This window comes from Stegodyphus dumicola, chromosome 6 (assembly GCF_044657685.1).
Source record: "Stegodyphus dumicola isolate Sdum_Otavi_A_Nest chromosome 6, ASM4465768v1".
In the NCBI taxonomy this organism is placed as follows: domain Eukaryota; kingdom Metazoa; phylum Arthropoda; class Arachnida; order Araneae; family Eresidae; genus Stegodyphus; species Stegodyphus dumicola.
This window is the reverse complement of record NC_140773.1, coordinates 59,070,234-59,091,117: the sequence shown is the minus strand read 5'-3', so window position 1 is coordinate 59,091,117 and position 20,884 is coordinate 59,070,234. Positions and strand designations below refer to the sequence as shown.

General features: G+C 32.4%; 1 protein-coding gene across 1 annotated transcript in view; it reads right to left on the bottom strand.

The window, feature by feature from the left end:
• LOC118190632 (uncharacterized) overlaps positions 1-20,547 on the bottom strand; it is a 175,565-nt gene extending 155,018 nt beyond the window's left edge. Inside the window, exon 1 of the mRNA XM_085818342.1 lies at positions 20,239-20,547. The gene's annotated coding sequence lies outside the window, so the exon portion shown is untranslated. The remainder of the gene's footprint in view (positions 1-20,238) is intronic.
• Between the last annotated feature and the right edge of the window lie 337 nt (positions 20,548-20,884).

Here is a 20,884-nt window from a genome sequence, read left to right as displayed (position 1 = left end):
TTGTAGGTATCAATGCTATAATGCAGATCAGATTACTAGGCCAATTTTTTTCATTCATAATTGTAGCTTCTATGCCAAGTTTAGAAAGAGTATCTATCATGTTCAAGTTTTTATTGATGTAGTTTTCAACCCTTTGTATAAAAATAAAATCCAATAAGACTTAAAATAATTATTAGCAAACTGGGAGAAAGTGAAAATTATGCAGCTTTTACACAGAATGTGGTCCTCTTTGGAGGGGGGGGGGGGGGGGAATGAGGTTTATCAGTACATAAATCTAATACATGTGAGAATATGATACATGAAGTATCATGCAAATTTCTATCAAAATGTTTCAATATACATCATCTCATTTTTTAAATAACTAACTTCACTGAATCCATCACAAATATTTTTATATTTTAGCTATTGAGGAAAAAAGGAAATATTAATATGAAATCAAAAATCTTCTGAACAGCAAAGAAAAATTCTAGTTTGTGGACAACTTTCTAAAGGGAATTGATTTATATTCATGCTGTATGTAGGGAAAACGAGATAAAAAACCAGCCATGTAGCTGTCTGCCTGGGACCAAGACTAAAAAAAAAATCCCAGTATTTACAGTCTTTAACTACTCAACCACTGCTGAGGCCTGGAAAATAATACATACTGAAATTATTTTTACAAATAATAAATCTCATGTTTTAACTGATGCATAAACAGAGTTTTTATTATTGCTTTGTAAATCACAGCCCATGCACCCAAAATCCACAAGCAAATCAATCAGTAAGATTTAAAAGACTATTATGTGGAAGATTTTATTTAAAAATTTAGGGAAGCTTTTTTGAACACCTTAGAAAAGTTGAAAATTATGTGAATATTATAAAATTTTTAGATTCCTGTGCTAAAATGCTAAAAGGAAAATTATGCAAGTACGGGAATATGCGAGTAAAAATGGTAAATGCTTTTACTAAATGATATGTCATTTCCCACTGCAGGCAATAACATTCTCCATGCAAAACTAAGATTATATTATTACTTTACTTGCATTTTAAATTGGCATGAATTCTCTGTCCACATCAAATAGCAAGAACTACTGTATTAGTGCTTTGATTATTATTAGTGTATCGAGTATTCTTGTTCCAGTACTTTGATTGAAAAGCATAGGAAAGAATATCAAAGCATAATAAATGATAAAATTCTGCTGGAAATCAAATAAGAGATGTAAGCATGATTGTAAATCATTTATTGTAATTAGACAGAATGTTTACTGAGAAATGGCAATAGCTTGTTCTAGTAGTTTGTTAATATTCTAAAGATATAAATATGTATGGTGCTGTAACAACATCTGTTATGATACGTGTTTAAGAATAAGTTACATGTAGGCCTAATAAGGTATGAGTGTATGTTATGTTTTAAAAATGCCTTATGAGTCATTAATTCAAATACACAAAAACTTAGGAAGAAGATCTATAAAGGATACCAACTTAAGCCATTGTTCCCAGATCCTTATACAAAAATCATAATTAGACTGCACTTCATTACTTAATTTGAGATCAGTTTCCTTAAACTTAAGGTATTTTGCAGGTTTTAGAGGTAATATTCCTAAATCGTAATTCACAAACTTTACACATAATTTCATGAAGAATTGTATTTTGCATGATATAAATATTACTTAAGTGAATATTGGACTCACAGGCAACAATCACAATTTAATGCTGGACATGCTATTTTATAAATCAACAAATAATCTAATGGACAAATTGGATTTCAGGTAATTAAAGAAATTAATACTGTTTAAATACACAAGGATTGCACACATAATGCCCCATAAATTTAAAATAAGAATTACTAAAAATTCAGTATTAGAAATCTTGTTCATTAACTATGCTTTATAATTTTTCAGCATTTTATTTCATAATTAATGATAAGTCACAAGGACAGATTTTTCTTCCTGATAGATCTACACATATATTAAGTGTTGGTTGTTAATTAGTTTTTATGAAATCAATCTGTCTTAAAGTTGGATTTTTCTCTTTTGACAGAAAGAGGTGAAAATTAGTAAATAAATGATGAAGTACAGCATAATAATTAAAAATAACTCAAGATTTATTCCTCACTGCAGTTTCATTAGAACTTAGTCCAATTTTATCAAAACATTTGAATATTAATGCCTTAATAAAGCTGGACTAAGCTCGAACAAAACTGCAGCCAACATAAATTTTTGCTTATTTATGTTAATTATCAAATTTAACTTCATTTACTTAAGCTGCATAAAACTATTTATCACAAGTAGATATATATTAATCATCAGTAGATCTAGTATTAAATTTCAAGAATATTTGAAAAATTTAGGTTACCTGGAGTGATTCTCAGTCAAAAATCAGCAACTAATTATCATAAAAACAACTTCAGTGTAAATATATACAACAAACAATGTTTCTTCATTAACCCTTTGACGTGCGCTATATTATTTTTATAATTTTTTTAACTAAAAACACTAGAAATTGAATATTGTGATATTAGAGACAAATAATATATGAATTTAAAAAAATCTACTCTCGCCCATTAATTTGTGGGTGGTGTTTCACTGACTTTGAAACTTACTGAGTTAGTAGGAAAAAACAACTTACCTTTTTCCGTGCGCATTTCCAACGAATGATGAAATTTGCGAATAAAAAAAAAAACGCATTTAAAAATTGCATCAAATGTAAATTTTTTACTTTATTTTACACAGCATATCATCAGAAAAAAATGTTAATTTATATAATTTTTCTGCAGCAGTGAAAACATGAGAACGTACATAATACGGAAATTGGGATAAAGAGATTAAAAAACTAAGTGATTTTTTAAATGTCAAAGAACTAAGTTATTTTTTATAAAACTGCTCAAAGCATGTTTTATCTTTTTGTTACATGCACAAGCCAACACTGCATGTTTCGCACATGTATCTTGTTCTATGAGGTTTCTCCCTTTTGGTACAAAATGTACACTGCCGGGATTTACATTTTACTGGCATATGTCCTGCATTCCCTAGTCGCTTTCCATCTGGCACATAAAATTTATGGGTTTTTTATGTTGAGAGGCAAGCTTGACCTTTTCCGCTTTGGTACGGATCCTTCGTTTCCCATTCATATCATATTACTGATTATATTCATTCTGAAGACTTGAATATTTTCAAACTGGGGTCACTTTCTGGAAGCATTTGGTATATAATGAAGACGTTTATAATGGTGACATCAATAAAATGAAAAAAGATTCGACGCCACCATTTTTTACTTTTTCTATCAATTTCACATAAGCGTTTTAGTTGGTCAAAATAGTTCACATATCCCATATTTTTATTTATAATCTATAATTGCCTTTGGACATTGTATCTGAACTTTCTGTCCAGTTTTTTCTTTCCTTTCTGCAGAAGATGGAATAACGGGATCAACTAGGCCAGATAAAATGGTAACACATCTTTTGTCTTTCCATTTTAGACAAGTTATTTTGTCATCACTTACTGCCCAATCAATGTCATCCTGTTTTAATTTCTTATCTTCCACCAGTGTTTTGGGAAGGTTTTTTTCTTTTTATATTTACAGTTTCACAACAAAATATGTTTTTCGTTTAAAAAACTTGAAAAGTTCATAGGATTTAAAATAATTGTCCATGTATACTCTATGATTTTTACCATACAAGGGCTCACTTAGCATTTTTACCACTCTTTCACTCAGATTTTTTTTGACTTCATGGGTTTTGACAGTATAAATTTTAAATTTACAAGCATAGCCGCTTTCATCGCAACGCATCCACACTTTATATCCTCGTTTCATTGGTTTTTTTTAGGTAAGTATTATTTTAGTGAACTTCTACCTTTGAAACGAATCATTGATTCGTCAATCGACTGATTTTTTCCTGGTCTAAAGAGACTATCGAATCTTTCCGACAAATGAGTCAACAGAGGCCGAACTTTATAAAGTCTGCCAAACGTTTTGTCCTGTCTTTTTGGCATTAGACTGTTATCATTCAAATTCAAATTACCTAAACCCATGAAAATTTTTTTACCACCATTTGCTTCGTCACATAAGATTCATTCATTAGTTGACCAGAAATCCCGATAGCTTGGGACATTTTTAATTCCCATTAGAATGTTTATCTCTAAAAATTTCAACATATCCTGAAGAGTTATAGGTGAAAACAGCTTACCTGTTTGAGTTGCATATAAATTAGTTTCAAAAACTAATTTTTTCTGGATAATTAGTTTCAAAAACTAATTTATCCATGAATTCAGCAGTAAAAAAAGCCATAAATATATTGATGGGTTTTACATCTTCCATAGAAGTAATTTCTCCAGTTGGACCATAATCCTCAGAAAATTCGAGAATGGATTTAACTACATTCTGTATTTTATTCCATGTTACACTTGCAATTCTGGAAGGACCTGGTAAATTTATATCATAATTTTTTGACTGATCATCACTTTCACCACCTATGTTTCCATAAACAGGAGGGAAGGGGTAAAGGAGTATTTCCTTCTCTGTCACTTTCATCCTCAGAGACCACTGATTCTGGATCTGACGGTAATTCTTCAAGTAACGCTAATGCATCACGTAATTCTAACCCTTTGCGAGATATTTTGAATCTCAACAGTACAAAACAAAATATTGATAAAACATTTTGAATTTCATTAAATTTTTGCACGATTTCTAATTTTAATTATTCAAAAATATATTTGCAATTTTTGGAACCACACAAAATAATTTAGAAAATCACAGTACTAGCACAGAAAGCAAGCATGTTGAACGCAGAGAAAAATCTCTGGAAATGAAAAATATTTTATAGGGGCAGGTGCATATATTGTTTGGTAATAAAATAACTATGTGGTTTCAAAACCCCTTATCTACAGGGTGATTATAATTAAAGTTTAAGTTTCAAACCGCTATAAAAAAAAGAACCACTCATGAAAATGACATCAAATTTGAAAGGAATGTTATTGAAGAAGGCGGAAAGCGTATGGCAGAAGAAAAAATTTAGTTTCAAAAGTTAACAACAGATGGCGCTGAAAGCGAAAGAAGACTTAAATTAAAATGTTAGTTAAATTTCAGTGTTATAAAGCCACCAGGTACCAGGCTGTTCCTCATTTCGCGTCTCAGACGTTCGCCATGGGTGTTTCACTGCAGGACCGCGCTCTGCTGGTAAAGCTGTATTACAAGAATGATGATTGTCAAGAGTAGCTCTGCAAAAATTCAGGACACTGTAGGGTATAAAAGAAGGTGTTGGTCCAATGAGTGTCGTAGGTCTAAAGAAAATGATGCAAAAATTCGAAACGACAAGTTCGTTTGATGTGCAATCTGGTAGAGGGAGAAAACGAGTGCATTCGACGGTAGTTGAAGAAGTGGCCACAGCATTACAGGAGGGGTCGGCCAGTGGTGTGCAATCGTGCAGTGCACGAGGAATTGTCCGAACATTGGACAGGCCTATGAGCACAGTGCTGAAAATTGTGCGAAACATTCTGCAATGCTATCCGTACAAAATTGGCCATGTGCAGGAGTTGCTTCCGTCTGACCTGACAGCTAGGGAGACGTTTGCGTTAGAATTCCTGACTCGCATGGAAGTGGATAATGAATGGTCGTGGAAAATTTTGTCGACAGATGAAGCCCATTTCCATCTGACAGGATACGTGAATACCCAGAATTGTCGAATATGGGCAACAGAAAATCCACTGGCAACGCACCCCATACCACTTCATCCTGAAAATGTCATGGTATGGTGTGGCTTTACGGCATCATTCATCCTACAACCATATTTTTTCGAGCAAACGGGTACTTCCGGTCCTGTTCCCGCAACCGTCACTGGTCAGAGGTATGCGTCTCTTTTGTGCAACCACGTGATTCCAGGTCTGCAACAGCATGGATGTGTGGATGAAATCATTTTTATGCAAGATGGCGCTCCTCCGCACATTGCACATCCCGTGAAACAGCTGCTGAGGCGCCATTTCGGAAATGCTCGAATTATCAGCCGTCATTTCCCTACATCCTGGCCATTTCGATCGCCTGATCTTACTCCGTGTGATTTCTGGCTGTGGGAGTATCTGAAGGATGTTGTGTTCCGTGCTCCAATTGCAAATTTAGCGGAATTAAAGGCACGCATTTCGCAACACATTCTGAACATCACCCCGGAGACACTGCGATCCGTTGTGGAACATGCTGTTTGTCACTTTCAACTTGTTGCACACAACGGTGGACACCATATTGAACATGTTTTATGCCAGTCTCGCGACAGTTCCGAACTTCTTTGATGAATGGCTCTTATGCGGTATGTCACCGCAAAACTCTTGAAACCGATTTGTCCCTTTCGATGTGATATGTACAGTCATGCAAATAAAATTATTCAACAATTCTAATTTGTCAATGCGTTTTAATGTGTAACTTCCACCTTAGCCATTGTTTTACGAATCATTTCTCGTTTCTCGTCGTGATTCTGCCGCTTACAGCGCCATCTGTTGCTAACTTTTGAAACTAAATTTTTTCTTCTGCCATATGCTTTCCGCCTTTTTCAATAACATTCCTTTCAAATTTCACATCATTTTCATCAGTGGTTCTTTTTTTATAGCGTTTTGAAACTTAAACTTTAATTATAATCACCCTGTATATGCGAGTGAAAATAAACATTTCTATTTGAAAGCAGCAAACAACACTGTAAAGAGCAGTGGTTTCAGGGCGCGACCACCTAGCCTCTAGGGAAATGTGCACATTGTAAAGACTCATTTCCAATGCTGCGTATGCATTTCTCCAATCAATTGATTGGCATCTGCAATCCGGTCGATGTGCGGTGACGGATCACGTGCGGATGGAGTTCAACAATGTTCAAATTCTATCCATATGTCTGTGGATGCGTTGGGGTCACGTGGTAAAACAGGAGCAATCAGGTGTAATCACCAAAAAGTAATGGTGGCAGAATCTACAATAGATTAGTTTGCAGCAATAATTAATCATTTATTTGTTTGCATTAAAATTCATTTAAATTTAATTAACATTAAATTTGCTTTTTACGAATAGAGAATGTTTGTTAAATTCAAATTTCATTCTTTGCAGCAATGGCGCAAGAATATTCTTTAAATTTCGTTTCAATTTTATGTTAACGTACTTCCATGTGCTCAGACTTTGTTTTGTGTAAATATTGTGAACCTTTCTTTACAGTTGCTCTGTATTTTTAAAGTACCAACTATTTTTTAATTCGTTTAACTTTTTATTTTATTTATCTATTTGTTTATTTTTTCAGTAACAGTACATTTTAGTTTTAATAATATATATATTATTTCATTAATATTTAAGGCTTCTAGAAACACAAAGACATTTTTTAAATTTACTTCAGCTTCTATGCAATTAGTAATGTTCATAATATGGCTTATAACTTACTTATCTAAAAATTGCTAGCATACTTTACTTTCGCAGTTCATAAGCAGAAATAAAAATTTCCAATAACATGGAATTTAGTAAACAAAACTTTTCTGCATTTTACGTCAGGATCCATATTAAATCCCCCCCAAAAAAATACTCGCTTAAGCGGGAAAAATTTAGATGTTTAGCGTCGTAACTCGTGAACTGGTTGCTTGGCACCAAAACATTACAGTGACACCTAGCTGCGGAAAATGAAAATAATCTACGAATATGCTGCAGTGGAAACGCTTGTACGGATGCTGTAGGCATGTCTTCAATTGACGCAACGTATTCGCACGCAGTAGTGGAAACGAGCCTTAACGCAATGCTCTAGTGGGGCAGTGGTCACACCCTGAAACCACAAAGGAAATGCCATAAACATACATAGGTTGTTTATATATGCAGTTTAATTATTTTTGTATTTTTATTGTTTATGATACAAATAATGATGTGCGAAGAAAACTTTTGAAATTTAAAGTTATTAATAAAAATAAAAGGAAGTTATTTTGTCTCACTGAAAATGAATTTTAAAAGGCATCCGATTTAAAATACTAAGACCTAAAAAATGTATGGTTCTGCAGTAATTTTGCGTTATTTAGAGGTAAAAGATAAGTAATCAATCAGTTTTCACTCAAACAGTTGGGAAAGAAGAGTGGGAAAAAATTCGAAAATTGGTGGTTTCAGGGCGCGACCAACGTGCGTCAAAGCGTTAATCCAAAATTTAGGAAATTCCTAATCACTCTTATATTACTTATTAATCAGTATAATTTTTCTACCAATACAATAAACATTATTAGTGCAAAGGGGCAATTTGCCCAAAAGGGCTTTTAATTTCATTTCGGCATTCTGAGTTGATTCACTATAAATGGCGAATCACTTTTTTAATTATTGCCACCAAATATTAGAGCTCTGTATTACATTGTAAGAAATTAAATAATGAAGAATCTGCATAAATGTATGTACGTTTCTCACACTGTAATAAAACAATGGTAACTAGAGCCATCAAATTTTGAATAACATAGTCCTCCACCGAATATGGGCATCTGGAAGTCCAAATTTGGAATTTGTTTTATTATCAATTTCATATTTTGTAACATTTTAACAAACTCAACGATTTCAAAGCGAGCAACTGCAACACTGTACGGGCGGAAAAAATTTTATCTCCAGCGCACGAGACTGTATCGGGAATTAAAATGATATGATCATTTTTTTAATTATTTTGCAATATTGCTGCTGAATTAGATTTTATGGTTTAAGTGCAAAGAACATAATATTTAATAAATAAAGATAACACACAAAACATTAAAAAAACCGCTTTTGGCATAATGTAATATCTGAAAGCTTTCAGTTTTTTTTTTTTTTTTTTTTTTCCTTTTTTTTTAAGCTGTATAACTTTTTTTTGTGTGTGTGTGTTGTGTCTATGTGTTTTGTGTGTTGTGTGTGTGTGTCAGACTTGTTTGAAGAGCGACAAAAGTGGAAAAAAGAAGAACCTTCAGTTAATCATCAAAAGCTTCTACTTTTAATTGATAACACACATGCTGAAAATTTAAAATGAATTAAATCTGATTTCTTGGCATCAAATGCAACTTTAATCCCAAAGCCTATGGACAAATCTCTGGACTAGCAAAAACATTTGAAGGAGTAAGATGCTGAAAAGGATGGTGAGTCAAACAAAAAAGAACATTTCGATGTTTTCAGAATGTGGCATACAGCTGTCAAATCTGTGATGATCATGCCGAAACATGAAAATACAGAGATGTCATTGCAGCAAAATTTAAAATAAAAAATGATGATGGCAAAGATTTTTTTTTCTGGTGTTGATGAAAATACTGATGGAGTGTAATAAATGGAAGGTGCTCTATCACAGCAGATGCCAAAGTTCAAAAGTGATGGAATTATTTGAATATTTAGAATCGATAACAAAAAAATGGCTAACATTTCTAGCAATCTGCATCCCAGCAGAAAATAAAAATCCTTTTTGTATTCAAATACTCAGTAAAAATAAAAGGTAAATTTGTCAATTTTTGTTAGCAAAATTTCATTTTTTTTTCTTATTTTTATAGATAAAAAGATTATTCATAATCATAAATGTATATTTTGGACACAAATGTATTTTGAGAACACAAGTAATTTGTTCAAAATGAGACTGAAAAAGAATATTTTAACCGCTTGCCTGATTATCCCGAGTTGTCCCGGGTTCGTATATATTGCAGTTAATTATTATCCCGAGAAAACTCGGGCAAAGCAGAATTTGTCAGTACGATTTGTTTTATCACGGTTTTACTCGGCTTGTAGGAAATAAGGAAATATTCAGCTTTTATTGGCAATTCGCCAAGTTTCGTTGGTTTCGCGGTTCTTTTGAGGGCACTGGTCACGTGTTTCTGCTACTGTCTAGCATACGTCGGCTTGTGGATTAGAAATATATGAAGAATGATAGTTGCGTTGAAAAAAGTAAAATAATGGCGATGATTTTTCAGATAGTGATTATAACCTCAAGGCATTTTCCAGATGTTATGCCTACTACTTAAAAAAAAAAATTCAATGAGACAGTGTCCTCTGTGCTCCCGTAAAAGAGATTCCAGAAGTAAGCCAGTAAGAAAAAGAGACCATATACCAGTGTATAGAATGTTAGGTATCACTTTGTGTTGCCCCTTGTTTCAAAAACTCTCATACAACAACTAATATTTAATTTTTTTTATTTGCCCAAGATAACTTGGGATAGTAAACTAATATTAAAACTAAACACCTGTAAAAAATTAAAAATTAAACTTAAAACCTATATATTTTGTTTTAGAGTAAATAATAAAAATAAAAATAATATTTTTATTAGAGTTACTGCTTCTTTTGGTAGGTGTGACAATGCTGATTAGTTTTTCTTCTTTTGTGATAATGCTGATAATTTTTTATAATTTATCAGTAAATTATTTTTAATTATTATTTTTATTTTTATCATACTATTTTTTTAAACATATTTTTCTTACTGGCTCGATATAACAGACCTTCAGATATAGTGAACAAACCTTTGCAGTTCTTTAAAATTCTGTACAAAAAGGTTTGACTGCAAAATGTAGTTTATGTTCACATACCAAAATGCATATGAATAAGTCTAAGAAATTATCAAAACAAAATAATAATCTTGTTTTTCCTGGAAAAATGCTAAAAAAGAAGTTTTCTTTCTTTTTCTTATTTAATTTCTTTCTTTAAATTTCTTATTTCCTTTCTTTTTCTTATTTAAATATATTAACAAACACTAAACACAATTTAAGTACCTACCTCGCTTCCTGAATGTAAGGCATTCCCTCTTAGTAAACTTACTTTGATGGTTCTGTATTTAAAATGTTTTTCAAGTCCTTTCCATTTTTCAAATCATAAGAATAATGTTTATAAACAAACTGATCTTGAAGGAGCCAAAAGTATATATGTGTCATACAGAAAAGAGCAGAAGAGTTTCTTCCACTGGCAGAACAGTCCCGAAATCTCTGAAAGCAAGATTTATAATTTTCAAGCTTCCAAATTATTATGATTAATATAAAGGCAAATTTTAATGTTAGGATCCAATGATGATCATTGAAGGAGCCAAAAGTATATATGTGTCATACAGAAAAGAGCAGAAGAGTTTCTTCCACTGGCAGAACAGTCCCGAAATCTCTGAAAGCAAGATTTATAATTTTCAAGCTTCCAAATTATTATGATTAATATAAAGGCAAATTTTAATGTTAGGATCCAATGATGAATAACTCTCTATTTTATCAGTTGTTCTGGTATCAACACTAGACTGATCCCCCCCCCCAAGAAAACTGGATATGGCCGAGTGAAATTTTAAAACTTAATGAATTCTAGTTCACACCCACTTCAAGTTTAATGCAGTATAGTTAAAATGTTCCTGGAGGTCTTAAATAAAATGTTTCTAACACCCTCTATAATTTGAGCAGAAAACTAAGCTCATCAGAGAAAATAAACAGTTGGACAATTAACTAATATACTGAAGCAAAATGACAGATTTCTAGAAAACTTAAAATCTACCAAGATTAAAGAAGTCAAGAGAGCTATAACTGCAAAGAAAATAAAGCAGATAAGTTGGATTCGATACGAGTGCAACTCAGCATTGAGAATTCACTCTTTAGGTAAGACTGGCAATGTGAAATTTTCTACAGATACTTTCAGAAGTAAGAAAACTATTTGTTACAAAAGAGCTCAGCAATGGAAAGATGAGAATTGGTTGCTTCAACACAACATTTCAAGCTAAACCTCACAGCAAGATTTTATTTGATCGAAATCAAATTTACAGTAATCATTCTTCCCTCCTACATTACATATTTGGCATCATATATATTTTCATTGCTGTCTAAATTGAATTCCAAATGCATGAGTCACTGTTTTGACTCTGCAAAATCAAATAATGCTACAGATATTTTTATCAAGAAGCATGGAAAAGGCATTACATTCAATACTGGTATTAGTTCGTGGATGAAAAATTAAAGTATATTGAAGGGAATGGAAAGAGAAGATTTAGTTCAAATAAGTTTTCAAAATTTGGTTGGCCCTCCCTAGTGTCTTTTATTGGCACACTATTTATACTTCAGCAAGGTTGACAATTTTTCCATTTATTATCTAGCTTAGGAAATATTTAACAAAATGAAAAACATTTTTAAGACCTCAAAGACCACTATTTTTCAGACCATGTTTAATTTTTCAAGACTCCTTTTCCAGAAAAATCTTCCAGTTTTTTTTTTATTTATTTTTTTTATCTTATATATATATAAAAGGAATAGTTTGAAAAGAAATTTCTATGTTATTTTCTTGGCTGTATGCTAATCTCCTTATTTTATATTAATTTAAAATTTTTACCGTAAAATCTTGCCTAAAATTGAAAGGCGAACATCAGGTGTGCCCAGAGTGGGATCACTGAGAGAATAGGACAAGACCAACAACTGTATCTTTATTTCACTGCAGCTCTCTGGTAAGCTCATTAACAATAGAAAGGTGGGTCCACATCTGTGTTTAATTTCTTTTCTTTTTTTTTTTTTTTCAGGGGGGGGGGGAGGTTTGGTTATCAATTAAGAAATTGTTGGGGTGATTTTCTGAAGGTCAGGAGTAATTTTATCAGTTAGCTGTTTTGTTTTTCACTAGAGCAGTTCTTATTTTCTCTTTTGCTTTAGTTCGAAGAACTTTTGTAAGCGCTACGTTTTTATAGTTTTGAGATGGAGACATTTAATTTTATTTTATAGTTCACAATTTCTAATTGTAGATACAGTTTCTTTTTTCAGATTTTTAATTTTTTTCCAAATCGATTGGAAAGGGCTGGCCATTTCTGAAGCACTGAAAGTGCTACACGAATTGCCTTCAGATAGTGAATCTGCTACGGATCCCAGCACATATGCAAAACATGCAATGTTGTGTTGTGCTTTCTCAAAAGTGGTGTCACTTTTTTCTAAAAGCATCATCATGAAAAAATAGACAAAAGTGTAAATATGAAATATAAATAATGTAACTATCATACACTTAAGTTACTTTTTTTTCATTTATATGCATGTAATCATCATATAACCAAGAAGAGCTTTTTTAGGAGGTGTAGAGTAGCAGGCCTCCCCGTGGAAAAAACTGGGTAATGCTAAATCTGCTACGGTATTTAGAATCTACTTTTTAATCATAGGCAAAATCTTTTACTCTTCTATGTGCTTCTCAGCAATGCTCGCTTCAGAACTCCTTTCGAAGCTCTGTTCATTCAGTGTGCACGCTTCGGTCACACCCACAGAATTAAAACAATAAGCGCTGTTCACAAAATTTTACTTGTGTACTCTTCCAGGCCTAATTAGACTGCCTACCTTCCCCCCCCCTCAAAATTCCAACTTCAAAAGGTAGCTTGCCGTTAAATTACGCTAAAGCCCAGCTCCGGTACTCCTCAATTTTGACAATGGATTGCAAATTTAAACGGATCACACTGCAGCCATAAATAATAGCGCTCCAGCACTTCTTCTTTTATGTAACTGAACTCCAATTCCAACAGTAAATTTTTTTTACTTATTTTATTTTAATAATTAGCAAGCCTTAAAAATTGATTCTTTTACACTAATGCTTGTGAAAAATGCAACACAATGATGGAATTGTCAAAAATGAATGACATTTTTTACACACATTACTGATGATGGTACAAATACACTAGCAAATTTACAAGCCAAAAAACAAAATGAAAGTCAGAAATCAGTACTTTGTGGGTCCGCTACACTGAGTGATAAAAGCCTGTACACATTGTGGCATTAAAATCATACAGGTTTCTGAATGTAATCCTGAGGAATGCCAATTCCTATAGCTTTGTCTTGACACCAAATTTCAGGCTTAGTGTGCGTCCCACCAGCTGTACAAGCAAGTCGCCAACAAATGAAACCCCACATATGCTCAATAGGTGACATACCTGGGGAATAAGCAAGGCATGGAAGAAGGGAAACTTGTGACATAAAGAAGGATTGTTCAGTCTGAAAAACTAGTGCACAGACATTACCCTGCTGAAATGCAGTACCCAGAATGCATGAAAGAATGGGCAGCACCTCTGTCTCCACAACTTTCCTTATGTAGCGATTACTGTTGAGATTGCCCATAATCAGATAGGATTGACAATTATACCCAACAGCTCCCCACATCACGATGCCAGGTGTTTTTGCAGTATGACGCTGGATAGACGTTCCCCTCTGTAATGTCTCATGCATACTCTTCCATAACTGTACTACAGATGCAGTAAGGTTCATTGAAGAAAACAACTCATTGCACAGGGCACACCATGCTCTGTGCTGCTGTGCCCACTGAAGTTGGAGACATCGGTCATTCAGCGATAGGTGAGATATATAGAGGAACTCTTGCATGCAGTTCATGCTCTAGCAGAGAGCCACAAACCATGGAGCTAAACAACACAACACCTGTACTGCAACACAGTACTAACACACAAGAGGACATTGTACGATCCATAGCCATGCAGATGAGGTGTCAGTTGTTCAATGCCATTGTGATATTATATGCTGCACTGCCTGGATTTCACCCCATTAGGTTTTCCTATATCCATTTCCTCCCAACATGCATCAGTGCTGTAACATTACACTGCATGCGGACTGTGATTGCTCGATACGAAAGTCCACCCTCTCGCAAATCGACAATGCGGCCTCATTCAAACTCCATTAGTTGTTGGTATGACAACTTTCACTGTTGACTAGGCATACTGATTACAGATGGACAATCTGCTCTGGAACTGATTCACTTTCCTGAATGAATGATCAGCACTCCAGCGAAAACAGAATGGCAGTTCTTCAACAGTTCACAATAGAGCCATTGTTGAGAACAATGCCAAAGAGTTTTATTCCTGCGAACATAAACACAGCATTCTTTCTTTTATTATTTAACAGAAACGTCTCTCACCTGTTTTTTATATCTGTGTATCTGTATTATAAATGTATATATGTGTACTTTGTGCTTATGTTACATCTAGTATTTAAAAAACAAAACATTAAATAAACCAATGCATCTCAGTGAAGTTGTCCATTCCTGTTTGCAGATGGATGCAATTTGTTTTTCCTATCTGGCAGAGCAAGGATCTGTTTAAAGTAGTACACAGATTATAGGAATTGGTTCCTCGGATTCCCAGCTGTCAGCGCTTCGGCACTAATCGCAGATCTGGGTCCTTAGGAGTTGTGATTACTCGCTTTTTTCATCGCTCTTGCTCTAGCCACAGATCTGATTCTTATGGAGTTTTCATTATTTCTTTTTTTCATCACTCCTGCAGAGTCTTGATTATTTACTCTTTTCGATTCCTCAGATCTGTTCCTTTGAGTTTCATTTCAATTCTTTGAATACTGTGTCATAGTACAGTTATGTATATTATATATTACCTTTTTTTATACAATCTTACTTTAATATTTATGTAAAATAATGAATTATGTTTTTATTTATTTACTTATTTTACTAACAACTTGTAATCGAGAGCTGTGAATTTCTCTTTAATCTTTTTGAGAATTAGAATATATTTATAAACATAAATTTTTCCATCTAATGTATTTTTCCAAGGTTGCAGAACAAAATGTGGACCTTTCCAAATAGAAGAGCTTAGAACGATATTTGGTATCATTTTGTCAAATTAGATCAAAAGAAAGAAAAATGTCGGTATTATCAGTAGACAATTTCTTCCTTTTTGGGATCTGCCTCCAATCTAAAAATTTTCTTTTAAACTGTGCTTTGTAGTAGCAACAAAATATTGTTTATAATAATAAAATAATGTACTCTTTAACAAAAGCGAGTTAAATTTTCATTTATTTTTTAACTTTTTTTTTTTTTTTTAATTCCAGAATTTTTTTTAATTCCAGAATTTACTACTGTTCTATGTAGAAAGCTTTTTTTTAGGGAATCTAAAAAGTATAGTTGAAAGAAATCAGTCCAGGGAGTAAGTGGATTAAAGCAATCCCACACCTTGCTCAATTCTTCCTGTTTTTCCTGGTATCTTTGCACACCGTTCTTGAACCACACCTGCTCAGAGCTCATTCATCAAGGTCACTGTTAGCGTGCAATGAATCATTAAAAGGATATGATTCACTTCAGTGAGCAAATGGTTTTAATCTGATCCCTTAAAGAAGCGGTTTAGCCCATCTCTAATACTGACCACTAATTATACAATCACCGCAGACAGATGATGATAAACAAATTTGAATGAAACTTCACAGACCTTTATACACATGCAACAAGCGGCCGATTCTCATTCCATGCATGTGCAATTACTCTGTAATTCTAATCATTTGCATGTCTTAAACTCGCTTTATTACATTTTCTGCAAGTTCCTGTAAGTTGCATCTTCTTTATGGTGTTGCAATTTTCACAACCATAAGTGTAAATGCATACCTGTTTTTCCCCTGATGGAAAACGATACTTTTGCCAAAGGTTGAGATTTTTAGGAAAAGAAAAGCCTCCATGCACATATCAAAGTTTCAGAAGTGCAATGAAATTATGAGAGTGGGTAAATTTTTCCTTCTCGAATCCAGGAGTGAACACCCTGGGTATGCATATATAATGCTAGAGGCTTCCCACAGAAAGACGGACTTTTCGGAACATTGTAGCCAAATATGGGATACCAAGATTGTCACTTGTCACCTTTGTTCTCAGCTAATACTTGATTTTGGGGGAAATTTTTTTCTGAAATTACTTATTAGCGTAACCACCATAACAGTTTTTTACAGAAGAAAAAGGTGATTCAGTAAATTTTGGGATAACAACTTACAATGGATAGGGTTACCTAATGAAATATTATGCAAATGGTTGCCAGAGTTTGGCAACTTTTGAATATTTGATGATTTCTACTAAGGCGGCTGTGATAATACACATATATAAGTACCATTTTTACTACTGTCACATTTTGTTTGGTAGCTAAAATATCGGCAGGAGATCATGCTCAAAATGTTGGAATCTTCTCCCTGTTTTTCATACCTATTAATCCTCCTTTAAAATTCCCTTCATGTTCCATCTACTCTCATTAGTGACATTTTAATGGTTTACACTTTTTTAAGTAGTGTGCTTAAAAAACAATGATCTTTGTTTCTATCATCTTTGAAATAGAACATTATACTGTACATTAAGGCTTAAATTCAGCCAGAGCATGAGCTACTTCTTAGTTTTCGAGTGAAACTGTAATCAGTCAGAACCCAAATAAATTCAGGTCCATTATTTCACAATTTAACAATTTAATAATAACATTTTCATTCATTTCAAAATTAGGTAAAATAGCAAACTTATTTTGGCTTCAGCAGAATTCTTTTACTTATTGAAAAAAAGGTATTTGTGTCTGTCCACTCTCAAATTTGACAGTTTTGTTCAAAATCTACATCAAAATAAGTTTGCTGGGCTAATCTTTGGAATATGGTAACAGGTAGTTTGGCGACATTTTGGTAAGGCGATAAAGGTTACTAGCTAGGACCTTTAGCAATAATCTGAGAAGTACAAATTTCAAATCGCAGATTATTTTGTCTCGGAGAAATGAGAGATCATGAGACCTGTAATGTAACATTTTCCGGAAAATTGCAATCGTAATTTTAGCTAATAAGAACTTAGGAACAATTTCGCTGCTAAAGTTATCGCCCACTTATTTGTTTGGCGCTTTTTAGAAGAGTACGAAGAATTGGATTAGTGTCAATTTTCTTAGACTGTTTAAGTGAAAATAGGTCGATGTGTACATGGATAAAGTCAAGAGTGTGCGCAATGCCATTTTTGTGCAATTCTGGGATTTTTTTTAAGTGAAGATATGTCGACGTGTACATGGATACAGTGTATGTGCAATTCTTAAAAACACAGCAAGCAGTGGGCGATTCTGCACTTTCTCCCAATTTCGCACCTAATCTTCGTCATGATTAAGCCCTTTTGTTCCATAAAAGTTCTAGCAAAAGCATAATTCGGCTAGCAGATTGTTGGAAAAAATGTTGAGTAAAAAAAAACATGCCTTTACTTCGTGAAAACAAAATGGTGTCCCAAAAAAAAAACTAGCAGGTTGCTGTAGCAGGGTTGGTCACCAAATTTTCGCCAAAAAATCACCAAGTTACCATAATCTCAAGATTCACCGTTTGCTGTTTTGCCTAATTTTTGAGTTTCACATTGCTGTGTTTCTCTTTCAATTTTTATTTGTCTCTTTACATATTATGTAATGTTTATTATTTTAATAATGAATTATTTAACTATTTTAATAATCATTTAATTACTTAATTATTAATTATTTTACTACTTTATTCATTTATTTCTGTTTCTCTTTCCTGATGCCTTTCATATAATTCTCGTACTTTTAATCTTAGAAATTAAGCCCGAATTCAAACTTTAACTTCAGACAGACATGCATATTTAACAAATAAAAAATGTACAAACAAGGTTTTAAAGAACATAATATATTAAGGAACCTCTTCCGACCTCAAAGACATAAGTATACCTTCATCCCTCACTACAAAAAGAATCCTGCTTTTTGACATAAGCTAGAACTTTTACTTGTATTTACAAAGCATGTACTTTTGCTGCTGAACTTGCATGGTAGATTTAAATATAGAAGCAAACCATTAAAAATTAAATTTATATAAATTTGCATTAATAGAATTACAGTAAGAAAACTATGAATATTAAAAAATTATAAAGATTGATTCCTTATTTTGATTAACGTAGACTATTTCCATTAATTAGCAAATTCTTAAATGAACATATAATAATGACCACAGCATACAATTTAAACATGTTTATTATGATTCCAATATTTACCTTTAATAAATGGATTACTATGACAGTATGTTGAGAGAATATGACCATATGTTTTGTCATCTATAATTGATATTTTAAATTTCTTTAGCTCATTTTACAATTTTTTTAATTCAAATGTTAAATTTAATACTAAGTATTTGGATAATTATAAATGAATTTTTTTTTCATCAGTTAAGCAATAAACTAGGGAAATAATACATACAAAGAGATAAATTTGAAATTAGTCAAGAGTTTATTGATATAATTTTGACATGTTAAACATGAATTCTCAGTCTACTGTGTGAATTATGAAAAATATTGAAGCTATGAAATTTCATAAAACTAATTTAAGCATAAGATATTTATATACTGCAAATAGTATCACCCAAACCAAATATATACACCTTGAATATTACTTGGTAGAAAATGCAAAAAAAAAAAAAAAAAAAAGATAAAGTGTTAATGGAACTTATCAAAGAAATCGGAATCTAGTATACGCATTCTAAAACAAGCAATATTTTTTCGGGGGGGGGGAGGATTATTAAGCTTTATATTTTTTCAATCACCTATTCAAGAACACTGCTAAAGAAAAATATTCTAAGATAATACATTAGTTCATATATATATTCATACATAAGTTCATTCTTATGTAAACAACGCTAAAGTTAAAAAAATTATGCACAAAATCTTACAAATTAATGGGAATAATTATCTTAACATTATTCAAAGGAATAAATAGCATATTACAAAATTCAACAAGCATTAAGTATGTATATAAGTTCAATACATATTTCTAAAAAACTGTCAATCATACCTTGAAGTAAATTGTAAGAGCACAAGTAAGCACTTTTGAAACACTAAAAATACATTTCTTTTGCATACTTACTTCTGTATTTCAATCTAATTTAATTAAACATGACCTCATGACCAAATTTACTTACTTCAAGTTACATAACTTACTTATAATTCTGAAGAATCATTTGCTTTAATAAAAGCAAATAGTAAAAAAGCAGCTTATATAATAATATTTTCTTACTCTCTACAATATGGATGTCATTCAAAACGCTTTCTTAAAAAAAATTGAAAAATTTATTCAAACTTGACACTTAACGCTTGATTTTCAGATTTATTTTTACAACATATTTCACCAAAAAACGTCCAATATCCATACTGGAATTCACGCAGGCAAATAAAAATCAGAAAAACATTACATTTCTGCATGTCATACGCAAAATTTTGTACTTAATCTTCTTAACAGAAACACAAAATTAATTAAACATTCTGAAATTTTGCTAACGAAAATATTTCAACTCAAATCTGTCAACATGTCTCAAATCAAACCTATCAGCAATGTTTCACAAACAAAGTTTTAAGAATTATACTAAATTTACATAATAAATTAAAATAGGAAAAATTACACGATACAAATTTTTATGAAAAAGGAAACAGCAAATAGCATAGGGCTTTAATGAAAACAGAATTAAGACATGCAGTTACCAAGAAAAAAAAAATAAAACATGCACTGACATTTTGAAGTGTACATCATTTAATTAGTAACTTTCAGAATATGCAATGAATAAAGATAAAACATTGACTACTTACATAATCAACTGTAGCCAGCAGCACTAACTACTAGAAAGTACTTTCAAAGCCTGATATTCATAGAGTACAAGTGAATATCTGAACCTTCACAGGCAAGACGGCCATGTTGGGTTCATGAGAAGTACATAGTATAGTATCCGTTCATATAAAAATTTCAGTTAATATGTTAAAGCTGATTAAACCACAAGAACAAAGGTGCAACTGCACTGATTTTAAAAAATTAGCACCATAAAAGTTTTCATTTCTCTACTCACTCAGCAAAGCCCAACAACAAATACTACAAGTGTTGATAAAACACGTTGCCATCCAAATGTAACTTATTTGTGCAAATAAAAAATTTGTCATATCGGGTCAAAAAGATAAAAGTTCCTTTAAGAAAATTAAAGCATAAGAAGAAAATAGCTTTTGATAACAGAACGATTCACTGAGTAACAAGTTTACTCATAAAAACTAGATAGAATACTAACGCATAACCTGACTTCATACAACCATAGATATAGTAATAAATATAATAATATAATATTATTATAATTAAGCATAAAAACCGAATGAAATCTGTTTCTTTATCTCAGTACTACAGGGCTGTGAGGGTGCAACATAGATCTACCTCCTCGTGGTGCACCCTGGAAAAGCTTTGCGGCTAAGT